A 24,894-nucleotide genomic window follows, 5' to 3' on the forward strand; every position below is an offset into this window, starting at 1 on the left:
TCACGTTGCTGCTGGTTGTGTGGTTTTAAAGTGGCTGAATTGGCCACTTAAAGAGACTTATATAGTGTTGGACTTAGGCCCAACTTGGGCCTAATCCAACCTGTTAGCGTTTTTAGCCCGTTTGGCCCACTTTTGGGCCAAACCTTTAAAATTAACACCCGGTTTTTGACTTCTAATATTTTTCTAACGTTTTTGACTGTTTTAAATTTTTCTCACACAGTATCGGATAAACTTGAACCGGTTCGACTAGTTCAACCACCGGTTCACAGTTTTCACAGTTTTTCTCAGAAAACACATTTTCTGACTCAGAAAAAGCCACTGAGTCAAAAAATCATATTTAAATCCCCTAATTCTCACTCTAATTATTCAGAACCTAATTTGGGCAAATAGATTATCTAATTAGACTGTTAATTAGTTGCGGTTCTTACACAAGACAAGTGTTAAGTTTTATTGCATGACAGTTGGCAGCCAAATGGCACAGCAGAAACCTTGAAATTAACCATGAAGAGTACAAAAAGTAATAAAAAAATCAGTTATCTGTTTTCATAACTTTTGGTTCTTTCATTCTTTACTGCATGCAGTTCACACTGGGTTGTCCACCAGTTTTTATCATGCGGATGAGGCGAGAAATCAAATTCAAATTAAGAAATCAAATTTCAAAAATTCATTTATTTCTCTCCCCTAATCCCTTTCTCCTTTACTCACTCTGATGGCTGCTGAGTTTTCTACACTTTTTTTCTCAATCTCTCCTCTCTTACACCAAGGTCTCCTCCCACGTTCTCATCGAAGCAAAGAAGAGAACATGATGATGAAGAGGAAAAGCACGATGAAGAAGGAGAAGAGGAGGCGGCGAGGTGGCAGCGACGGCGGTGAGAGGCTACAACTTTGCCACTGAATCAAATGAAAGAGAGTGAAATTAAACAGATCGGTGATAGAAGAAGAGGAAGGAGGCTCCATTATTTAGTGACGACGGCAGTGATAGAGGCCACCACCGCTGCTGGATACGCTGCCAGATAAGAAGTTCGTTGGACTGAAGGGAGAGAAAAAAATGAAAAAAGAAAAGTAAAGGCTCAGGTTCGTCATGGTCTACAAAGCTTTTACATGATATATTAAATGCTAAAATGTATGAATAAAACTGATGTAAGAATAAAACTGTTGGATCTGCAGAACCCTAAATTTCACTTTCTTTTGTTATATACTTTTTTTGCATTTGAAGTTGATTGCTGTTGTCTTTTCTACAGTCGTGCATCATACTATGGGCTGATGAAAATTGATAAAATAGGACGGATTCTATAGTTTGTAGAAAAGCCGAAGGGATCTAATCTAAATAAATTGGTATGTTAATGGTATCTAAAGCCTCAAACTTCTAACATGTTGCTAATGCTTGCTTTACAACTGTAGTAAGTTGACACCACTGCCCTAGGGTTATCTACAGAAAAAGCAAAGAAACATCCTTAGATTGTATCAATGGGTGGATTAATAATAAAGTCCAAAAATAAAAGATTATTATAATTTATTTTATTTTCAGTAATTGATTGTAGGTTTAATTTTTTTCTCTTTCAAATGATCGTAGGTAAAATCAGCTAAGAAGTGAATTTTTTAAGGTAAGTTTAAGACCCAGAATATTTGAAAAGTCTTATTATGATCAAGTCTCAAATCCTACAGTTATTTATAGCCTTAATTTCAGGGGTTATTTTATTAAAGATAACTAAGGCAAGTTTTGATTTATTGGATTTGAGATAAGTTATGATTATTATCCAATTTTATAATTATTGGATTATTTTCTATATTTAAAGTATAAGGTTGATAGTTATGAAATAATAAGGATTTTATATGATTTGGATTAGATAAATAATATTTTAAATATTATTACTGCTATTTTGGAAAATGAAGAAATTAAGTATACTATTTCAAATTTTTAGATTTGGGCATTTTATTGAAAATAATTTGTGAAATTAGTGAGCAAATAGTATTTTCTATATATAATTAGTGTTGGATTTCATTTGGGTTTCAATTACTATATTATTCCCAATTTTAAGTGAAATTACCAATTTACTCCTAACTCTAAAACCCTAACCCATGACCCGGTAACCCATTGTTTTCCCCATGCCCCAGCTGCAGCCGAAACCCCCTTCTTCCTAACTCAGCAGCAGCATTTCTTTTCCATGATGGAAAAGGAAAACAAAAATAGAAAAGAAGATAAGGGGGAATCAGAAGCACAACACCCACGGCGCACGATGTCCGAAGGAGAAGAAGAGGAGAGGAGAAAGGAGGCCGCGCCGGCGCGTCAGGCTTCATCACTACCGTCGCGTCGCCGTTACCGGCCCTACGAGTGGCCATCCGCACTGCTGCCGCCGTTCCGCGACAAGAGGATGTTCGCAGAGGGTAGCGTCGGAGAGAGGGAGAGGCTGAGCGTGGGGCTTTGGCCGTCCTCCTCGTCGCAGACTAGCTCGCCGTCGCCGTTGTGATGCTCGCGCCGTCGTCCTCCTCACCGGGGAATCTGAGTCCTCGTCATCCACGGAGGGCCGAAGAGAGAAGCTCGAATAGGAGAGAGAGAGAGATCGGCGTAAGGGCGATCTTGTTCTGCAGTAGTGCCTCCGCCATCGCGGGTCCTCTGCTGCCCTTCCACCATCGCCGAAGTCTTCCATCACCGTGGCTTGCTGTTCGAAGCTGCTGCCTCGCCACTACTGGAGGTCTGCCCCGATTCGGTTTGAAGGAGAGGACGCCATTGAGTGGGGGAAACGCCTCTGTCACGCTCCTCGGTCACTGGTGGTGGAGCCGCGTCGCCGTCACCCCTGGGTTGCTGTTCTTACCACCGCTGCTAAAACCACCGCCGAGGCTTTTACCGTTTCTGCTGCCGGAGAATGCAGCTTAGCCACCGGAAAACCACTGCCGGTAAGGGTCCTTGCATTTGGTCTTCATTCCTTTCTATTCATGGGTCTTTATCGTCATGACGTTGTTGTGCAGTCACGGTTGTCGGAGTCTTATATTGCCGCTGCTGCTTGAGGCGGCTGACGGAGCCGCTACCAGGTTGATATGGAGCTGCGGCTGTTTTGTTAATTCAGTGAGTATTTTACGTTTCGAAACCTCCGCGTTAATGTCTTGTTATGTATATTAAGGTCTTGCGGTATTATTGTGTTAGGAGTTAGAATCCGGTTTGCTTATGCCGCTTGTAGCTATTACTAATTTTGAGGGTAACAAGTAGAGCCGAGGTTTTGGTTGCCGGTGATTTCGAGTTGAGGATAAAAAGGACTCTGTGAGGCGTTTGGGTTATGGAGTTACGTTTTGAGGTAGGGGCGCTTTCCAAAAACTATGTTTTATGTATTGGAATTATTACATATGGATACTGATATGAGACAATTGGTATTTGGTGATTGTATCTGCCTTGTGTGTTATTTGATTGTCTCGAATGGTTAAGGATGCTTGTTTGGCTGAATTGTTGTGCGGCTTGTGAAATATATTGTTTTAGTTATAGTTTATTGTACCCTCGCCTTTATCTTGATATAATCTGTAAGAGGGATAGGAATTGTATTGGTTAATGTCTGTAATATTATTTATATATATGTATGTGTATATATATGGATGTACTCTTTATGAGTTTCTGTAAGTTGTATGGTATGTATGGACGTACGTTGTATGTTATCGAACAAAAGTACTTTTTGGGAGCGGTATTGTGGTTTAAAGTTTCAAACAGGCTCATATTTTAGTATTAAATAGTATAAGTGTCGTCGTAATATCCGAGCTATCAGAGTCGCGTAGCCGGAAGTGTGAGCTTTGGTTGTTAGGGTGTTACAGTAAGAGTGTTTGGATTGTGTTAAAAAAAATTTCAAGTTACTATCATCATGTTTATCAGTACAAGAATTTAAATTTTCGTTGTTTTCCATTTGTTTTTTTAATCTGATTTATGATGTGTTGTTTTCCGTTAGACTGATGGAAACTCAGCTTACTCTGTCCAATTAGATGCAGTTGAAAATGAAGCATATCAAAACTCCCAAAGAACTATAGCAGACATAGGTATTTTATCATTTTATTTTTGGGTTTTGATTAAATTTTGTTATAACTTTTTGCTATCCTTTTTAATACTCTTGATTTTTCTATTTATTTGAGTTTGATGCCTGTAATCAGCAGCCCTTATTCTATAATATATATAGAGAAGAAAGAATAAACATTTGTATGTTATATCCATTTTATTTTAACTAATTGGATCCAACACTAAAATATATTTATGTGTTCTAGATTTGCACCCACCATTATATTGTTAGGAATTCTTTCACTTAGCACACCAATCCTCTTATCACTAACACTTCACATATGCCAATGTAAATTTCTCGAAAGATGTTTCGAGTTCTTAATTTATCAGCTGGAATTGATTTCAGTAAAAAAGATTTGGGTTTTGGAATTTCCATAAGAGATAATTTAGGAGCAATGAAGATAATTAAGTAATGCAAAAAAAAAATTTGTGAGATAATTTTTTCATGATTTTGTATTTGTATTGTACAACTAATTTAAAATTAGTGTAGCTGAACATTTTTTCATCTTTTAAATTTGTTCTTCATTTGGTCAAAATTTGTTCTCCTACAGATCACGTATACACGCATAATATTGCAATGATCAAGTATTGATTTATAATATTGCAACGAAGGAATAGCCTTGCATCTTGACTTTTTACCTATCACTTATCTTTTGAATTAACTTTGACATCTTGGCCTATATTGTAGATTTACCTTGGAGTGGATGAAAGTTATAGTTCTATTCTAGAGTAGTCAGAATTGAGGTTTACTTTTGGCTTTTAAATCCAGTGTATGTACATTAGATCTATTCGTAATTTGAGTTGAATTTTATGTGTGTCAATTGTATTCATGGGTCATGAATATACTTTCATGAGGCAACGACAGTAATTGAGGCCACTGCCGCTATTGGATCCGCAGAGCTGCATCCACCGCAATGGTGGAGTTGGTAACAATTTCCTGTCATCGCTAATGACACCTATGGAATGATGCAACAAAAAACGGGAGACACAAAGACAAGCTCCCAACAGTACTGTACCAAATAGAGGTATTATTCTATCATTACATTTTTGGATTTTGATTAAATTTTGTTATACTTTTTGCTACCCTCTTTAATACTCTAAATTATTCTATTTATTTGGGTTTGATGCCTGTAATCAGCAGACCTTAATCTATAACATATAGGGAAGAAAGAATAAATATTTGTATGTTATATTCATTTCATTTTAACTAACTGGATTCAACACTAAAATATATTTATGTGCTCTGGATTTGCACTCACCATCATATTGTTAGGAATTATTTCATTTGGAACGTCAATCCTCTCATCACTAACACTTCACATATAACAATATAAATCTATAAGAGATGTTTCAAGTTCTTAATTTATCAGCTAGAATTGATTTGAGAAAAAATAATTTGGTTTGGAAATTCTATAAGAGATAATTTTGGAGCAATAAAGATCATCAAGTTAAGAAAAAAAATATATCTGGTCCCACTTTAATGACCCTTTATATTTCTGGTCTTTGAAGAACATGATAACATCAAGCGTAATACATTTCAAGAACTTAGGTTGGATACAAATGTCCGCATATCCTTTATTTGGGTAGAAATACCAATATGATTTCCTAATTTGCTTTAATGACTCTTTAGGTTCCACCTTTCAAAGACACATTTCCACCTTTCAAATTTAATTGGATTTCCACCTTTCATTAATTGAATATGTAAAACCATATGCATTGATACGTTTGTATGTACTTTTTTGTGAAAAAAAAATGTGAAAAAAAATTTAGAAAAATAAAGAAAAAAATAGGAAAAAAAAAGCAATAAAAAGGGGACAAAAATGCTCCCAAAGTAAAGTAACAATAACAATGCATATGGAATGTGAATTAAAGAGAATGGATGAGTATGTGAAAAAAAAAGTGGGAATCATGGGTAGCTAGGCATTGTATTAGAATTGTATAGGTTGTTATATGTGTTTGGTGAGAGTTTAGGTTAATCAAAGATTCAAATTTCAAGCTCACTTGACTATATGCATCCTTACCTTTACCCTAGCCCCGTTACAACCATGAATAAGTCCTCATGATGATTGTATGAATGCATTGAATAATTATTGATTGTTAGATGAAAAACAAATCATGGAAAGCATGATTAGAAGAGAATTGAGTGAATCAACCCTATACACTTGAGAGACTAGAGCGGATACACTTCCGGTGAGGGTTCGATGCTCAATTCCTTGTTCCCAGCTTTCATGAGCTTTCTTCTTGCAAGTCTATTTGAACTTCAATTTTTGTAATTGAATTGGTAGGATTTATGAATCATTATACTATGTTAGCCCTACATGTGCATATGTGTTCTTGGAGATTGATTCATTTTTAACCAAGTAGGTAGAAGCATTTTGTATTTAGTTGCATTCATGTAAATAGATTGCATTAAATAAATGTTCATACCCCCTTTTCTTGTCCTTCTTTATTCTTAGCATAAGGACATGCTTGGTTTAAGTGTGGAGAGGTTTGATAAACTCCAATTTTGTGGTTTATCTTGTGCTTAATTTAGGAGATTTTATCAACTTTTCTCATATTTATTCAATGAAATAGCATGGTTTTGAAAATTCTCCTTAAATTGTGCTTAAGAGTGAAAACATGCTTTTTAGGCCCAAAAATTGATAAATTTAATCCACTTTAATTCCATTAGATGCCCTGATATATTTGTTAAGTGATTTCAGGTTTAGAAGGTAAGGATTGGATTGAAGGAATGAAGAAAAAGCATGTAAAAATGGAGAACTCATGAAGAAACGAAAGAATCGCTAAGCTGTCAATCCTGACCTCTTTGCACTAAAACGATCATAACTTGAACTACAGAGGTCCAAATGAGGCGGTTTTTATTGCGTTGGAAAGCTAACATCCGGGGCTTCAAAATGATATAAAATTTGTCAAAGTTAACAGGAAGTTAGGCGACACTCACGCGTTGCCCATGCATGTGCGTCGCAGGATCAGCGTGGGCCATTTTGAGCAACTCGTGGTGTAAGACCCAGAACCTTTGAAAAGTCTTTTTATGATCAAGTTTCAAATCATATAGTTATTTACAGCCTTAATTTCAGAAATAATTTTATTAAAGATAATTAAGGCAAGTTTTGATTTATTGAACTTGAGATAATTTATGATTATTATCCAATTTTATAATTATTGGATTATTTTCTATATTTAAAGTATAAAGTTGATAGTTGTGAAATAATAAGGGTTTTCATATGGTTTGGATTAAATAATTAATATTTTAAAATAGTAATACTGCTATTTTGGGAAAATAAAGGATTTAACTATATCATCTCTAATTATTTGATTTGGGCATTTTATTGAAAATAATTTGTAAAGTTGATGAGCAAATAGTATTTTCCTATATGATTAGTGTTGGAGTTAATTTGGGTTTCAATTACTATATTATCCCCAATTTCATTTGCAATTACTAAAATGCCCATAACCCTAATTTTTGAAATGAAACCCTAACCTTAAAAACCCTAACCCGACCCGGTTTCCCCATAGCTGCTGCAGCCTTCCCTTCTAACAGCAGCGGCAATACACGCAATTCTCCTTGATTTCCATGAAAGAAAGAAACTGAGGCAGAGAGGGAGATGGAGACTGAGTTGCGGCAGAGGAGAGGCGGAAGGAAGCTCATCGTGTTGCCGTCGCCGCGCCACCGCGCCGTCGCGTCATTGCCGTCGTTGGAGAAGCTTCGCGCACTACCGTCACTCCCTGGCGCCAACGCAGAAGCCGCCCTCCCCGATGCCATAAATCGCGAAGAAGAGAGAGGACTCGCGCCGCCTCCGCCACTGTCAATCCGTCGAAGCTGGCGCGAGGAAAGAGGAGGAAGGGGCGCTGTCGTGCGCCGTCACCGCCGCACCTGGGCATCGCTGCTGCAAGCTCACGTTGCCGCGTCGCTGTGCCATCATCACCAAGGATCTTCTCTGTTCGTGACCTAAGCTAAGGGAGGAGAGATGAACGTGTCGAAGAGGGGCATAAGTTGGGTCCCGTCGCCGCCGTCCATGGGCCTCGAGCCGCGTTGCTGTTACCGGCAAGAGGGGGAAGACACGAGCTGGAGAAGCAAGATGAGTCCTTCTGCCTCCGTTGTTTTGGTCCGCTGAGAAAGAGAAGGTGCTGCCTTTGTGCTTCCCTGTCGCCGACGAACACGGAGAAGAGGAGCTGTGGCCGCATCACTACCGTTTGGAGGACTGTGCTTGGCCGCCGTTGTACCACCCTACTTCACCGTGGCTGAGCTCTGCCATTCCCTACCCCTTTTGGCGTGTGATGTTGTTACGGGAATCGCTATAGGAAGAGGAGCAGGCTGAGTCACCATGATTTGGGTCGCTGTGACTTCCGGGATCACCGACGGAGCTCTGGGCTGAGCTTCTCCCACTTGAGACCCTGCTGCCACTGCTGGAAGAGTTTGCCGGTAAGGGTTTTAATTGTGGTTTCTATCCTTTTTGAATTCTGGGAATACTATAGTCGCTGCGTGTTGGTTTCAGATGTCGTGATCGGAATTTGTCGCCGCAGCCGCTTGAGGTGGCTGCTGGGCTGCCGTTGAACTGCTTCGGAGACCGCCGCCATTTCGGTTCAGCCGTTTCTTCTTCGGTTCGGTAAGCGTTTCGATTTGAAAGCCCTTTCGTTACTGTTCTGTAATCTCACGCTGAGGTTTATGGCGTTAATTGCTATAAGATTGAGTTTCGGTTGTTGTATGTTGCGATTAGAGTTGTTAAGACTGTTGCGAAAGTGGGTTGGAGCTGAGGTTTTGGTTGCCGTCAGTTCGGGTCGAGGCGGAAAGGACTCTATGAGACGTTTGGATTATGGAATTGCGTTTTGAGGTAGGGGCGCTTTCCGAAAACTATATTTTGTATATTGGAATTATTACATATGGGTACTGATGTGAGGATGTGTATTTGGTGATTGTATCAGTCCTATGTATTGTTTGGTTGTTTTGTATGATTATGGGTGTTGGTTTAACTCGACTGTTGTGTGGCCCTGTGAAACGAAATGCTTTTGAAATTGATTCTTTTAAAGCTTTGAGATCGAGTTTAATTCGTTGGAAATCGATTTGAGTTGAATGGACTTTCTTGAGAATGTGAAAAAAATAGAATACACTCTTGAATTCAGCTTGGCTTGCTTTAATGATCTGGTTTGATAAATGACTATTGTTGAACCGTTTCTTTGAAACTTTAGAAATGAGTTTATTCGGCTGATAATGATTTGATTTTTGAAACGGTTTTCTTGGAATATGGAATTGAGATGGTTGTTGGATTTGGCTTGCCTTGAACTGATTTTGGATTTTGGGCTGTTGAAAAGGATTGTGGAACGGTTTAGTTGGGACCCGAACCGGGTGGCAAAGTCCAAGTTTTAGGGGAGGTGCTGCCGAAATTTCTATAAAATCCGAGTCTTTATTGAAATGTTGTTTGGAGAATGATGAGTTAAAGACTTCTACTATTTTATTTGAATTATCAAGAAAAGGATGATTCATGATTTTGAAATGAGTTAGTAAAAGGGGAAATTGTAATTTAGTCTTGCTTCTTAAGAACGGCATTGTATCTCTTTCAAGAGAAAGTTATTTAGGTGAAACTTGTGTTTTAAAGCTGTTTGAACGTGAAAAGGGTTTATGCCTTTGAATTTGACTTGGGGGTTTCAATTAAAGAAGTTTCAATGGCTTTGAAAGAACCTGAATGTCTATTGACAAGTTTCATTTTGAAATGTTTGAGAAAGGTTTTAAGTGCTCCTTGAATTCTGAACTTTTGCAAGACTAAAACAATTTTGAACAGTCGAAATGCTTTAGAATTTATCATGGGGGTTGAAGCTGGTTTTACCTAGGTAAAGGAAACGGCTTTGAAAGAAGTAAATGATTACGTGACTCGGTTTGGCTTAGATCCTATTTTATTACTCAAATCGGAAAGCCAATGTTTTAATGATTTTAAATGAATTTGGCGAAATGAGTTATGTTATTCTCCCCTAAAGACTTGGGACTCTACCGAGAAACTTTTATTATAAAATCCCATTGTTGGATGGGTGATTTTGAATATCTCAAAGAGGCTTTTAACTTACCATGATTATGGAAGTTGTGGAAAGAGGATGCCGAGAGTGGCATTGTTTTTAAAAGGGGATTTTACCTTGGGTAAAAGTGGCTTATGAGCCTTAGATGATTTGAGAAATGAGATCTTTAAAGCCAAGGCTGAAAAGAGTTGAAACTTGATTTCAAAGTGAAATGAATTGAGAAAGTGATTTATGGCTTAAATGCCGATTTCATGAATTTGATGATTTTGAATGTGGAAGTGCTGTTTTATCGTGAGCCTGAATGGCTGTGTATGATTTATGAATATTGGCTGGTTCTGGATTGAACCGTGAGCCGGAATGGCTGTGTATGATTTATCAATATTGGCTGGTTCTGGATTGAACCGTGAGCTGGATGGCTAAGATGGATGTTGATCCATGGCTGAGAATGAATGCATATATGCTGAGATATTGATAATTGTGATTTTGCACTTCCACTATCTGAGATACGAGTTTCCCTGGGTAGTAGCAGTGGCTAGCCACCACGTGCTCCAGGTTGAGACTTGATACTCTGTTGACCCTATATCGTAAGTGTGGCCGGGCACTGTGAAAGGCCCGGATGAGCTCGCCCCCATAAATATTCACCAGTGATGGTGATGGATAAATATTCACCAGTGAGGGTGATGGATATGGATCATGATTATGATCAAGTTTATGATGAGTATAACTCGAGTTGGGGATGCACGACAGAGGGACAGTCCAATGGTTAGCTACCAGGACTTGTCGGGTTGGCTCTATAACCGACAGATGATATCATCAGCCACTAGGGACAGGCATGCATCATATGCATTTGTGTGACATTGGTTGGGTGTGCATATTATACTTGGTTTGCCTATGTGATTAATTGCTAACTGTTCTACTTGTAATAACTGTTTGTTTGTGCTTGAACTTCCTATCTGTGTTTGCATCTGGGACTCTGTTGGATTGTGGTGATTGGTTGTTGGTTGGATTGTTTGGGCCTAGGGCCGTGGTTGGAAAGAGATTAACTGATGGTTGATTTTGGTTTTGTGTTTCTGGTTTGGAATAAAATTATGAAAGGCTATTTTGGTTTCGCATAGATAAACCGTTTTGAAAGGCTTTTGAGTTTTTGAGAATTGAACGGTTCTTCTTTCCGAAAAGATTTCCGGCTTTACTTTCATTGTAAACCGTTGTTTTTGAAAAGAGGCATGAGACGGTTATGAATCGCTGGTGCGATTATCTTCACGTATCCTACTACAGTCATTCCCAAAAACCCTCTACTGAGAACCCTTTCGAGGATGATGTTCTCACCCCCCTACATTTTTCCCCTTTCAGGATATGGGCGCAGAAGTCACGAAGGGTTTATTTAGTTGTTGTTGAAATGCTCTATATTTCTTTAGACTATTATTTGTACCCTCGCCTTTATCTTGAGATATTCTGTAAGAGGGATAGGAATTGTATTGTCTAATGCTTGTAATATTATTTATATATATATGTGTATATATATGGATGTACTCTTTATGAACTTTTGTAAGTTGTATGATATTCTGTGAATGTACGTCATCGAACGAAAGTATTTTTGGGAGCGGTTTCACGATTTAAGTTTTAAACAGGCTCATATTTTAGTATTAAATAGTATAAAAGTCGTCGTAATATCCGAGCTATCAGAGTTGCGCAGCCGGAAGTGTAAGTTTTGTTAGTTAGGGTGTTACATTATGGTATCAGAGCAGTTCTTCCTGTAGAGCCTGAGGAATGGACTGACTATGCTTCAATTGCATACTCTGAGCGTTTGTCATGTATTAGGCCTTGTTGAATAACGAGAATTAGAGCTTTATGCACATGACGATCTATTGATTAACGCTGTTAGTCTTGCATTGCATAATTCTTGGTATTAAGTTTGGCCGGCTTAATACTAGTGAATTATGTATATGAAAGCACTAGTGGGTTATCATAGATGAAATCCGAGTTTTGAGTAAAGCGAATCGCGGGTTTTGAGAACACTAGAAACTATTTCTCGAGGCTATTCAGTTATGTGTCTTGAATTTCATTCGAGTCGACTTGTTCTTTCATGTCCTAACTTGAAGTTCTTGTTTACTACTCCTTTCGAAAAGTAATTTGATGTTTTCACTCTATTTCTCTATTCATATGCATTCTTGTTTGATCTCAATTGCATATGCTTGTTTGGAATCCTTGTTGCCTCTGTCTTTCTCTATTTGAGTTCTTCCTGATTCAAGTATTCTTTGATATAGCCTTGAACTTGTCTTAATGTGCTGTGACTTTTAACTCCGGGTTCTGATTCCATTCTTTGAGAAATTGTTGATTCAGTTTTTCTCTTACTGGACAGTGATCACAGCCAATTTTGAGATTTTATAAATTGCTGTTGATTAGATATATACTTTTCTATAAATGAGACTTTGGAATTATTTATACAGTTTAGCAACTCTCTATTTTAATACCTTGCCTGTGTTTTTACCGGTTCATGGAACTGCACTTACTTTAAAAGTAAATTGACTCTCTAGTAATTTTACTATAGTTCCAATGTACATCTTTGTTTGATTATGTATTTGGGGTGTTTTTCGAAATTCTGGAAAGAAAGGGGATTTCTCGCTTTTATCCCGGTTGAGTTTCGTTTGATAAACTTTACTTAATTCATTTTGATTTGAGTTTGATTTAGCATACTACATGGTTTATGCCATTGTTGTTCTTTTGAAAATGTTGGACTCATAGCTTTCTTCTTATGAACGAACTAAGTTCTCTCTTAAGCTTTTCACCTCTATGAATGTCATACGTGACTCTGTCTTTAACTAATCTTTTACATCTTGAAAACATTACCATTGATCTTGGTTTGTCCTCTCTTGTGGATCTCATCCTTATGTGAGTCAGTTTGATTCGTTTCAATTTAGTGCATTATTTATTCTTCCATTATTTCTACAAGAGTTTTTAGTCAAAGATTTATCATTGAGAAATTACAAATGATTGAGTTGTCTTTTCCTATGACTTTTGTATTCTTTTGGATCAATTGAAAGCTTGTTTGATGACTCATGCCTAGTGAATCTTGTTTGGGCTACCTTGGTTTAAGATCCTTTCTTGCAAGGCTTGACTCCTTTTTAGTACATCTTAAACTTCTTGAATGTTCTTCTGAGATGGTGATTTCAAGAACACTTTTGGAGTCTTGTTTTGAACCTTTTAAAAGAATTTTGAATTCTCTTTGAAGAAATATTAAACGGAATTTATTTTCTGTTGCTTGATTGAGATTGAAACCATTGCCCAATTTTGACGAAATTAATTTAAAGTTGGCATGCGCCATTTTTAAATGAGGTTTTGGAAAAGCTCCCTTGTTTAGTGGAAATTGGTTTGTTTGTAACGCACCGCCTATTTCCTTACCAGATTGTAAGCAAATTTTTACCTCGGAATTTCCTTTCTAAAGAGAGTTTAATTTTCTCCTTCGTCTTTGCCATGATTTTATACACGCTTGTTTGAATATGAGCTATGGAAATTTTTGAACAAGCGTTTGATTTCTTTTCTGAGTTTTATGATTGCCTTTGGTTAAGCTGTGCACCTATTTATCTTTCTAAAATATTTGAGGAAATGTTTTAGCTTTTAGCCAAACTTGTGTGCACCTTGTTTTTAAAATTCTACATGATCTGTTTCAACATGAAGTTGTATTATAGCAAAGTCACGTTTATGCTTTTGTTACTCTCTTGAAGAATGTTTATTACTTGACTTTCTTCCAGACTGCGAAATGATTTTTCCGCAAGTTTTCGATTCTTTTATGAACAAAGTATTCGGAAGTATTTTAATCGTGCTCTTGAGATCTGTGAGCTTTGTCTTGGGTTTGAAATTTTCTCTTCTGTAAACCTCATGCTTCCTCGACTCAGCTTGAGTTTGTTTTAAACTGATGCGCTGATTTTCTTCTTATTGATCCTATTGAACTTCTTTGATCTAAGGGTTATCTTTGAAGTTGTCAATTGAATTGTGTCTAGCAAACTTCATTGCTTGAACATCCTTGTTTTTCTGGAATTGGATATATTCTTTCAAATCTATGAGTATTGTCTTTGACATTTGTCTCTCCTTTCTAAGATCTCGTATTCTTCTGAGTAGACTCGAGAATTATTTTGATATCACGTGTGACTTGTAGACGTAGTAACGCGATGCGTTAGTTCTTTAAGACGTTATATGTGTATGCGGAAGTTGAAGCGGTAGGTGTGCAACGTTATGAGTTGTGAGCATTTTGTTCCTTGCGAACGGGTTTGTGGTTGTCAGGCTTGTGATCAAATTTGGGGTTTGTAAAGTGCTTGATGGAGTTGGAAAGTTAAAGCTTTGAGGTTGGTGTGAGATTAGTGTGTGGATGTTGAGCACGTCGTTTTAACCCCATCCTGTTTGATAGCCTTGATGCCTTGCCTTACTATCACATGATTGACCCATGTCAGCTTTTGCATTGAGCCTATCTTGTAACGTTTGCCTGGCAGTTACACTCCTACCTTCGCATCCTTATGCTTATGATAATCAAAGTATTTGAAAATCATATATATGATTATATTTTGAGATATTTTTGCTTCTTCTTTAAATGTGTTCAAGGGTGAACTATTATGGAATTACTTTCATTCTGTATCAATTTTTGAGGGCGAAAATTTTTATAAGGTGGGTAGAATGTAAGACCCAGAACCTTTGAAAAGTCTTTTTATGATCAAGTTTCAAATCATATAGTTATTTACAGCCTTAATTTCAGAAATCATTTTATTAAAGATAATTAAGGCAAGTTTTGATTTATTGAACTTGAGATAATTTATGATTATTATCCAATTTTGTAATTATTGGATTATTTTCTATATTTAAAGTATAAAGTTGATAGTTGTGAAATAATAAGGGTTTTCATATGGTTTGGATTAAATAATTAATATTTTAAAATAGTAATACTGCTATTTTGGGAAAATAAAGGATTTAACTATATCATCTCTAATTATTTGATTTGGGCATTTTATTGAAAATAATTTGTAAAGTTGATGAGCAAATAGTATTTTCCTATATGATTAGTGTTGGAGTTAATTTGGGTTTCAATTACTATATTATCCCCAATTTCATTTGCAATTACTAAAATGCCCATAACCCTAATTTTTGAAATGAAACCCTAACCCGACCCGGTTTCCCCATAGCTGCTGCAGCCTTCCCTTCTAACAGCAGCGGCAATACACGCAATTCTCCTTGATTTCCATGAAAGAGAGAAACTGAGGCAGAGAGGGAGATGGAGACTGAGTTGTGGCAGAGGAGAGGCGAAAGGAAGCTCATCGTGTTGCCGTCGCCGCGCCACCGCGCCGTCGCGTCGTTGCCGTCGTTGGAGAAGCTTCGCGCACTGTCGTCACTCCCTGGCGCCACCGCAGAAGCTGCCCTCCCCGATGCCATAAATCGCGAAGAAGAGAGAGGACTTGCGCCGCCTCCGCCACTGTCAATCCGTCGAAGCTGGCGCGAGGAAAGAGGAGGAAGGGGTGCTGTCGTGCGCCATCGCCGCCGCACCTGGGCATCGCTGCTGCAAGCTCACGTTGCCGCGTCGCTGTGCCATCATCACCATGGATCTTCTCTGTTCGTGACCTAAGCTAAGGGAGGAGAGATGAACGCGTCGAAGAGGGGCATAACTTGGGTCCCGTCGCCGCCGTCCATGGGCCTCGAGCCGCGTTGCTGTTACCGGCAAGAGGGGGAAGACGCGAGCTGGAGAAGCAAGATGAGTCCTTCTGCCTCCGTTGTTTTGGTCCGCTGAGAAAGAGAAGGTGCTGCCTTTGTGCTTCCCTGTCGCCGACGAACACGGAGAAGAGGAGTTGTGGCCGCATCACTACCGTTTGGAGGACTGTGCTTGGCCGCCATTGTACCGCCCTACTTCACCGTGGTTGAGCTCTGCCATTCCCTACCCCTTTTGGCGTGTGATGTTGTTACGGGAATCACTATAGGAAGAGGAGCAGGCTGAGTCACCATGATTTGGGCCGCTGTAACTTCCGGGATTACCGACGGAGCTCCGGGCTGAGCTTCTCCCACTTGAGACCCAGATGCCGCTGCTGGAAGAGTTTGCTGGTAAGGGTTTTAATTGTGGTTTCTGTCCTTTTTGAATTCCGGGAATACTATAGTCGCTGCGTGTTGGTTTCAGATGTCGTGATCGAAATTTGTCGCCGCAGCCGCTTGAGGTGGCTGCCGGGCTGCCGTTGAACTGGTTCGGAGACCGCCGCCATTTCGGTTCAGCCATTTCTTCTTCGGTTCGATAAGCGTTTCGATTTGAAAGCCCTTTCGTTACTGTTCTGTAATCTCACGCTGAGGTTTATGGCGTTAATTGCTATAAGATTGAGTTTCGGTTGTTGTATGTTGCGATTAGAGTTGTTAAGACTGTTGCGAAAGTGGCTTGGATCTGAGGTTTTGGTTGCCGTCAGTTCGGGTCGAGGCGGAAAGGACTCTATGAGACGTTTGGATTATGGAATTGCGTTTTGAGGTAGGGGCGCTTTCCGAAAACTATATTTTGTATATTGGAATTATTACATATGGGTACTGATGTGAGGATGTGTATTTGGTGATTGTATCAGTCCTATGTATTGTTTGGTTGTTTTGTATGATTATGGGTGTTGGTTTAACTCGACTGTTGTGTGGCCCTGTGAAACGAAATGCTTTTGAAATTGATTCTTTTAAAGCTTTGAGATCGAGTTTAATTCGTTGGAAATCGATTTGAGTTGAATGGACTTTCTTGAGAATGTGAAAAAAATAGAATACACTCTTGAATTCAGCTTGGCTTGCTTTAATGATCTGGTTTGATAAATGACTATTGCTGAACCGTTTCTTTGAAACTTTAGAAATGAGTTTATTCGGCTGATAATGATTTGATTTTTGAAACGGTTTTCTTGGAATATGGAATTGAGATGGTTGTTGGATTTGGCTTGCCTTGAACTGATTTTGGATTTTGGGCTGTTGAAAAGGATTGTGGAATGGTTTAGTTGGGACCCGAACCGGGTGGCAAAGTCCAAGTTTTAGGGGAGGTACTGCCAAAATTTCTATAAAATCCGAGTCTTTATTGAAATGTTGTTTGGAGAATGATGAGTTAAAGACTTCTACTATTTTATTTGAATTATCAAGAAAAGGATGATTCATGATTTTGAAATGAGTTAGTAAAAGGGGAAATTGTAATTTAGTCTTGCTTCTTAAGAAAGGCATTGTATCTCTTTCAAGAGAAAGTTATTTAGGTGAAACTTGTGTTTTAAAGCTGTTTGAACGTGAAAAGGGTTTATGCCTTTGAATTTGACTTGGGGGTTTCAATTAAAGAAGTTTCAATGGCTTTGAAAGAACCTGAATGTCTATTGACAAGTTTCATTTTGAAATGTTTGAGAAAAGTTTTAAGTGCTCCTTGAATTCTGAACTTTTGCAAGACTAAAACAATTTTGAACAGTCGAAATGCTTTAGAATTTATCATGGGGGTTGAAGCTGGTTTTACCTAGGTAAAGGAAACGGCTTTGAAAGAAGTAAATGATTACGTGACTCGGTTTGGCTTAGATCCTATTTTATTACTGAAATCAGAAAGCCAATGTTTTAATGATTTTAAATGAATTTGGCGAAATGAGTTATGTTATTCTCCCCTAAAGACTTGGGACTCTGCCGAGAAACTTTTATTATAAAATCCCATTGTTGGATGGGTGATTTTGAATATCTCAAAGAGGCTTTTAACTTACCATGATTATGGAAGTTGTGGAAAGAAGATGCCGAGAGTGGCATTGTTTTTAAAAGGGGAATTTACCTTGGGTAAAAGTGGCTTATGAGCCTTAGATGATTTGAGAAATGAGATCTTTAAAGCCAAGGCTGAAAAGAGTTGAAACTTGATTTCAAAGTGAAATGAATTGAGAAAGTGATTTATGGCTTAAATGCCGATTTCATGAATTTGATGATTTTGAATGTGGAAGTGCTGTTTTATCGTGAGCCTGAATGGCTATGTATGATTTATGAATATTGGCTGGTTCTGGATTGAACCGTGAGCCGGAATGGCTGTGTATGATTTATCAATATTGGCTGGTTCTGGATTGAACCGTGAGCTGGATGGCTAAGATGGATGTTGATCCATGGCTGAGAATGAATGCATATATGCTGAGATATTGATAATTGTGATTTTGCACTTCCACTATCTGAGATACGAGTTTCCCTGGGTAGTAGCAGTGGCTAGCCACCACGTGCTCCAGGTTGAGACTTGATACTCTGTTGACCCTATGTCGTAAGTGTGGCCGGGCACTGTGAAAGGCCCGGATGAGCTCGCCCCCATAAATATTCACCAGTGATGGTGATGGATAAATATTCACCAGTGAGGGTGATGGATATGGATCATGATTATGATCAAGTTTATGATGAGTATAACTCGAGTTGGGGATGCACGACAGAGGGACAGTCCAATGGTTAGCTACCAGGACTTGTCGGGTTGGCTCTATAACCGACAGATGATATCATCAGCCACTAGGGACAGGCATGCATCATATGCATTTGTGTGACATTGGTTGGGTGTGCATATTATACTTGGTTTGCCTATGTGATTAATTGCTAACTGTTCTACTTGTAATAACTGTTTGTTTGTGCTTGAACTTCCTATCTGTGTTTGCATCTGGGACTCTGTTGGATTGTGGTGATTGGTTGTTAGTTGGATTGTTTGGGCCTAGGGCCGTGGTTGGAAAGAGATTAACTGATGGTTGATTTTGGTTTTGTGTTTCTGGTTTGGAATAAAATTATGAAAGGCTATTTTGGTTTCGCATAGATAAACCGTTTTGAAAGGCTTTTGAGTTTTTGAGAATTGAACGGTTTTTCTTTCCGAAAAGATTTCCGGCTTTACTTTCATTGTAAACCGTTGTTTTTGAAAAGAGGCATGAGACGGTTATGAATCGCTGGTGCGATTATCTTCACGTATCCTATTACAGTAATTCCCAAAAACTCTCTACTGAGAACCCTTTCGAGGATGATGTTCTCACCCCCCTACATTTTTCCCCTTTCAGGATATGGGCGCAGAAGTCACGAAGAGTTTATTTAGTTGTTGTTGAAATGCTCTATATTGCTTTAGACTATTATTTGTACCCTCGCCTTTATCTTGAGATATTCTGTAAGAGGGATAGGAATTGTATTGTCTAATGCTTGTAATATTATTTATATATATATGTGTATATATATGGATGTACTCTTTATGAACTTTTGTAAGTTGTATGATATTCTGTGAATGTACGTCATCGAACGAAAGTATTTTTGGGAGCGGTTCCACGGTTTAAGTTTTAAACAGGCTCATATTTTAGTATTAAATAGTATAAAAGTCGTCGTAATATCCGAGCTATCAGAGTTGCGCAGCCGGAGGCGTAAGCTTTGGTAGTTAGGGTGTTACACGTGGCCAGTGATTTCTGAGGCATTTTGGGCCCAATCAAACTCATTTCTGATTCTATTGAACCTAAGAATTGAAGGGGAAATGAACCAAGTAGTCATAGTAGAGTTTTCATCATGTTGTAGGTAGAATTCTAGAGAGAGAAGCTCTCCCTTCACTCTAGAATTTAGGGTAGTTTAGGTTAAATTCTCTTAGATTCACTTTTAATTCTTGTTTTTATTTCAATTTTCTTTATCTTTTGTTGTTCTATTGTCTCAATTCTTTTAGTTTTCCTTGTTAATTTCCTTATTTTGCCATTTTTACTTTGATGAACTCTTGTTGGATTTACTTTTCTTTTAATGCAATTTTATGTTTCCATGCCCTTTTTATGTTTATCTTAATTGCTATTGTTGATTTCTTGCTTGTGTTAGTTATGAGTTCCATTAATTCTTACATTTTGTGATGTTTACTTTTATTGCACACTAGATGTTTGATAGAATGTTTTCACTAGTTTTTGGGTAGTTTTCTTGACTCTTGGCATAGGCTAAAGGAATTGAGTGACCTTGAGTCATTGGATCTCATTAAATTGGTGATTTGAGAACCCTATGTGGTCAATTTGATCTCAATAATTGAACACTTCATTGTAATTCCTTGTGAGACGACCCACGGTTTAAATACTTCGGTTAATTTTTATTGGGGTTTGTACTTGTGACAACCAATATCTTTTAAATTTGGTTTGAGTACTGTTAGTTGGTTGGGAACTATACTATCAATGGGAATTATTTTGTGTAAAATTTCTAGCCATACAAAAATACTTCTTATCAATGACAATTTCAGGTATTGTTAAAAATGTCGTATCTTTACTAAACTGTTTTGTGACTTATTATAAAAAGGAGTGGAGGAAGGGGAATGGAAGTGGAAGAGAGGTGAATATTACAATTGTATAGTGAGCCATGATTGGTCACTTAGTCTTGAAAAATTTAAGTATATTTGAATCATAAATTTTCTATTTCTCATTGATAGATTAAAGATGGACACACTACCATAGTAGGAAGGGCGGGTTCTTAAGTGATCATGCTTTAGACTTTGACCCAAACTTCTACTGGATATCAAATGGAGACAAGCTTGGTATCACAGTAGTTTATTATTTTGGATTTGTCTTAGCATTACCTTACTTAAACCGTAAGTAACATACAAGTTATTATAGAAAAGGAAAAATGAAACAATCATTTTAGTTTTCTCAATTCACTAATTTGATGGAAATATATTCACTAATTTTGTGAATGTGTGCTAATTTTTTTCTCTCCAAAATCTACCACATTTTTATAGTTATTGATTTTATCTGAATATTGTTTGGCTAATTCTTATTTTCACATTGCTCAAATTCTCCCCCTTTACTACTGCAAAGTTGTTGCATTGACCTCTCTTCTATCTTAGTTTTTTAAAATTTAAACATGATTTTCAATGTGGTGATAATTTGTATTTTGTCATTTTTGAACTATTTTGACAAGCTGTAGCATTGCCACTTTACATACTCTTGGCTCTCTTTAGTGATAACTTTATCATCATTTTTGTGGTAACTGTCCTTCTTGATGCTCCTAAAAAAATAGTCTGCAATCTCTTCTCCAAGATTAGAGGTATGTTATTCTCTCTTTTGTTTATTATATGACTTGGTAATTTATATAACTAAATTATTAATCTAAAGATTTAATAGAAAATCTAATCAATTAATAGTTATTTAGACAATATGTAATCAATAATTCTGTTTTCACTTTTTCACTATTCGTTTTGGGGCTGGTGGATTGATGTTTTGTGTGTATTTGAGGATTGTTTTTTCTTTTCAGGCTCTAATAAGAATTCAACCATTGAGTGTGGCGGAGAAGGTTGTGCAAGGACATGGAAGCTGTCTGAAGTAGGAAACTATAAGACTTTATCCTAGGTGCGGCTTAAATTATGATGTTTTCTTTGTTCTTTCTGTTTGGGTATATAAAAATCCAAATTACAATGTTAAAGTGTTTGATTATCATATCTTGAAGGTTTATGTTTTTGTGTAAAAAATTCGCTGAACATGGACCAGTTTGTTTTTTAACTTAAGCTTAATCATGTCATATTTTGATGAGATGGTTTAATTGTGATTTTAAGATTGGTATATATGAAAACCTCATTGTAAGATGAGTAATTCTTTCTATTTTATATGTTTGCACTATGTAACTGCTAGACTGAATAAAATTAACCATAATTATAATGAATTTATAATGTATATTAGGAGTCCAAGAGCAATAGGAGAAAGTTAGATATGCTACTGCTCTTGAAGTTAGAGTTGCTTCTCTTGGAAATTCTACTGGTCTTGAAGTTGGGTGTTTTTATAATTTAAAGGAATTTAGTCAAAGCTATTTATAACAATAATGATTTTTCTCAGAGTCTATAGCTTTTTTCTTTCCTAAACATAAAGTGTTGTTCAGAGGTGTATGCATATCTTGAGTTGAGGAGTTGTTTGATTGTGTTTATATTTCTTTTTCCATGATTGTTTGTAAACTTTGTATGAATAAATGGAGTGTCATTTGTGCAATATGAGTACTGTAAATGTAATGTTGAGTGTGATACTGTGATTCATTTATATATGATGTTTCTTTCTTAGTAAAGTACCTTGCTTCTGTTAGGATCATAACAATGTTTTAATTGTCCTTAGTTGGTGCCATTATGGAATCATTTCCAAGCTTCACTTTTTTTCGTTCATTTTTTAAATTGGAATATTCTAAAGAACTTTAGCTTTAACTTTGTGTCTATACTCTTGATACACATTTTCTTTTATTTGTTATTCTAACAAACCGATCTGGTGATAATATACTTTATCACATCATATATTTTCTGTGATATTGATTTGTGTGATGGAATCCTCAAGAATATATTTGTTTTTAAACTTTCTTCTTTGCATGTTACATGCTTGATTAAATTCCTATAAACTTTTTGAATTTTGCTTTATTTGTTCTAACAATTAAGAAGTTAGTTAATGAATGCGTGGGTAGTTAATAAGAATTAACTAATATATGGGACTTACGACTTAAGATCATCAGTTTATGATTTTACATTACTAAAACGGAGTTAGAAATGTGTAGCCACATTGCCTTCGTTACTTATATTCTATTGGATCTGAAGAAACTAGATTATTAATGGTAGTGTTATTTGGAGTTGTAGTTAGATTCTATTAATAAAATTGGAGAGAGAATTTTATGCTCTAAATTGAAAATTGCTATGTCATAATCATTTATGAATTATGACTGTGGTGTTTTATTTTTTATAAATTGCTATTGTCATGATCATTCTACCTTGCTCATTCATTACTTATTTAACCCATGATTTCAGTTTAGGTTATTTACCTACAAGAATACACTATTTTTGTAACTCTCACTATATTTTCATTTGACATATGAAATTGTGGTTTTTAACTTCATGCTTTATTAGTAGCTAATATAAATAGACTTAAATGTATTGTGTAAGAAATCAAGGCGAAAATGCACATTTGATGAATGTATGCGAACATTCGGATTTCATGATCTATTTTATTTTTTTTGATGAAGAGGGAAACTAACCCCCCCTCCTTTTAAGTACTGTGTCTTTTTTTTCTTTTATTGCTATAATAAACATTTTCTGAATGTATGCAAATATTTTCAAAGATATATCAATGGTGGTTAATGGTTGTCATATTAGTGGTTTTCTATCCATGGATATAACAATGATAATGTAAGTTTTTGTTTGCTTTTCAAGTTGTATTTGTGACTCCAGTTCTTTTATGCAATGGTTTGCCTATTAAAATTTTTCATATTTTTAAGTTGCATTGGTTCATGATTAACAGGCTCTGTTGAGAGTAAATAATAATTAATTCTTTTTTCATTTGGCGGTACTATCAATTATGAAAGTGAACTGTCATTGTCTCGGGAAAAAAATTTTGGCTAGACAGTTTCAATGTAACAAACAATATCCTTTAAATTAGATTTAAAAAAGAAAAAAAAAAGAATTAGACGGTAGATAAGAAAATGCCTAGTTTGATAAAAAGAATTGCTCATGAAATAATTTAAGGCGACTTCTTTAGTGATTTAAATGAGGTGTTACTTTATTTAGTTTCTACATGTGTGTATGTTTGAATTTCTTAACTTGCTTTGCGAAATAAAATGATGTCTATTTATTATTTTAAGGACTTTAAATTTTTCTATTATAAGCTTTAAACTGCATATGTGAATTAAGTAGATTTGATGATTTTGAAGTTCGATTCTGGACTATTATTAAGGCACGAGCTTTAGAGTTTCGCATATTAACATTGGAGTTGCCTATAAATATTGTATTTTCTAGAATTTTGTTGGTAGGTGGTGTTCCTGGGAGGGTGCAACAAATTTTATGATATGATATGACATTCTTACTCTTTGAGATGCACTACTAAACATCCTTATTCCTTATGTGTTTCAAGATTTCAGTTTGTTTAGTGTCACAAGAAAGTACTTTTTTTTACATTGGATTTATTTTGAATAGAAATATAAAATTGTTAGAATAATGAAATAACTTTGTATCATTTTTTTGTTTTTTTAAAAGAGAAGCTCATGAATGATTTTGTATCAAATAGATACCTTCTAATTGAGATCTCAGAATGTGGTGGTTTCAAGAGGGAAATGAGATAGAGTTTTGTATTCTCTTACGAAGGTGGTGGTGCTGTTTTAGAACTCACTTTTAAGATGGTGCTGTTACTATTTTACCTAAATGTAATTGGGACATTGGAATATTAATCTATTAAATGTAATTATATTTTGACGGTTACACTTTTTGCTTTCATCCAAATATCCATTACCTTTTTTATCTAATTGTATTTTTTTAGCAATGGCAATATTAGAGAGAAATGGAAAAAATTAGTGCAAGTAGAGTACCTTTGTTTTTAATTTTGTTTTTAAGTGTTGGTTATGTAACCTGATTATATTAAGTCCATGACTCATCTATAATGAAAATAATGTGGTTGATGGAATTATCTAAAATAAAAAATTTATATTATCATTGTTGGATTCCATAATATTTTTTTTATTTTTTATTTCATTAATAAGTGTGAGTTTTATTCCTGAAGTTGTAATAAGTTTGATGACATTAAAAAAAATATATTAATAAATTTATACTACACTAAAAATATCTATCATCTTTATTTTTTAAAACTTCACTGTATAATGAGAATAGAGTAGTAGAAATTAAAAAACTTAGTAAGTTCAGAGTTAATCTTGCATATATAACCATTTTAGTGTTTACCTTAATCTTAAGTTCTTAACCATTATAGCATGTAAAATGTTATATTTGTGCATCCTATTGTTCATTAATTGTTCTAAGTATAATGCCTATTTGATTTTTAGTCAAATCTAAAATATTTTTATTTAATTAACTTATTGGGACAAACAAATAAAAAAAATATAGGTATTTAAATTTAGGATTTGGATCCTCTAAATTTTGAATTTCACTTTAGAGGGTA

This window comes from Arachis ipaensis, chromosome B7, assembly GCF_059453495.1.
Source record: "Arachis ipaensis isolate K30076 ecotype BB chromosome B7, ASM5945349v1, whole genome shotgun sequence".
In the NCBI taxonomy this organism is placed as follows: Eukaryota; Viridiplantae; Streptophyta; class Magnoliopsida; order Fabales; family Fabaceae; genus Arachis; species Arachis ipaensis.